The sequence below is a fragment of the Mustela nivalis genome, assembly GCF_964662115.1.
Source record: "Mustela nivalis genome assembly, chromosome: 13".
Lineage (NCBI taxonomy): Eukaryota > Metazoa > Chordata > Mammalia > Carnivora > Mustelidae > Mustela > Mustela nivalis.
This window is the reverse complement of record NC_139032.1, coordinates 75,158,504-75,160,093: the sequence shown is the minus strand read 5'-3', so window position 1 is coordinate 75,160,093 and position 1,590 is coordinate 75,158,504. Positions and strand designations below refer to the sequence as shown.

The 1,590-nt window shown below is 41.1% G+C and overlaps 1 long non-coding RNA gene across 1 annotated transcript in view; it reads right to left on the bottom strand.

Moving 5' to 3' along the window:
* Nucleotides 1-295: 295 nt before the first annotated feature.
* LOC309846347 overlaps nt 296-1,590 on the bottom strand; it is a 2,235-nt gene continuing 940 nt past the window's right edge. Inside the window, exons 2-3 of the long non-coding RNA XR_014301859.1 lie at nt 1,446-1,508; nt 296-757 (exon numbers count right to left, since the gene is read on the bottom strand). This is a non-coding gene — a long non-coding RNA (uncharacterized lncRNA). The remainder of the gene's footprint in view (nt 758-1,445; nt 1,509-1,590) is intronic.

Here is a 1,590-nt window from a genome sequence, read left to right as displayed (position 1 = left end):
TAGAGTTCTACTTCTGGTACTTTCATAAGCCAAGCATCCTCAAACTATGGGCTCACAGGCAAATCTGTTCTATTTTTATAAAGTTTTTTGGAACATAGCCACCCACCTGTTCTATTACATATCACCTATGGCTCCTTGTATGCTACAAGGGCAGAGTTGAAGAATTGCAACACAGACCATGTGGCCCACAAAGCCCCCAGATTTTTCTGGGCCTTTATAAAAGGCATCTGTGGATGCCCGCTACAAAGTTATGAAAACGTCATTGGGTCACTCATATGCTTCTTCAAAGGACAGGGCTTCTACTCCCTCAGTCCCAAGCCTGTGACTGCAATGTGATGTCTTTAGGTTTTCAGGCCCAGAGATTGCTAAGTTCTGCTTGTTCAGCTCCATCTGGAGCCCGGGACCAAACCCCTCCAAGGGCGCAGCGTCCAAAGCAGCTGCTCACGTCATCTGGCTTCCCAGGGATGCAGTCTTCTCTCCTCTGCAATTCCGCACAGGAGTCCTGTTTGTTTCTCCTACGTAAATACTCAGAAATAAAAGTGCTCATTTTCCTTCCTTCCCTGAACTCTTTGAGACAATCCAGATCACCATAACGGAGAAGAACAAGACTTGCCAAGCTCATTTCCCCCTATCAAGGAGCACTGATTGTCTCTGGTGGCAGACCTCTCCTTCCATTTTGGGAAAAGGAGTCACATTTTTGTCTCAAAAGTGAATCATCCTTCCAAGAATGACCATGGTGATTTCTGTATTTTCTTCACTGGAAGAAAAAAAAATAAGTTAAACATTTAATTCAGCACCCTGCTATACACATTCATTTTACAATGGAAAAGGCAAGAAGACTATTAAAAAATAATAGTAAAAAGAAAAGGCCTGGGGTGCCTGGGTGGCTGAGGTGGTTAAGCATCCAACTCTTGGTTTCAGCTCAGATCACCATGTTAGGGCTGTGGCATCAAGCCCCGTTTCAGGCTCCATGCTCAGCGTGGAGTCTGCTCAAGATTCTTTTCCCTTCCTGCTCCCTCTTCCTCCGCCCCTCCCCCTTCTCACATCTCTCTCTCTCTGTCTCTCTAATATAAATAAATAAAATCTTTTTTAAAAAGGCCTAGTTCACAGGTGGTTTTGAGGGCCCATTAAGATTATGCAAACCAGCTTTTATAAACTCTAACATACTTCATAGATATAAAATGAAATTATTATTAACAAAATTTGATATTCCAAAACAGCAAGTGGGAGTTACTACTCATATTGCAAAAGTTATCTATACAAAGTGCCATAAATTTATTTTAAAGAATTAAGCTCACCCAAAGCAAATCCCACAAAAAGAATAAACCATACACATAAATAAATGTGTATGTATGCATCATTTCTCCCTATAGGATAGCTTATGAAACTTTAATGAATGCGTAAAACAGATAAAAACAGAGCTGTTCTTTTGAACACAGCTCTACCTTCTAGGTATCTCCAACTTTACAAAACTGGCCCACAGGACATCTCAGAAAGACCCTTGAGTTCTGCAAAATGAACAAAAAACCAAACCTGTCAGTTCTCTAAATTACAGAAAGTTGACCCTGTAAGAACACTTAGGCAACATTT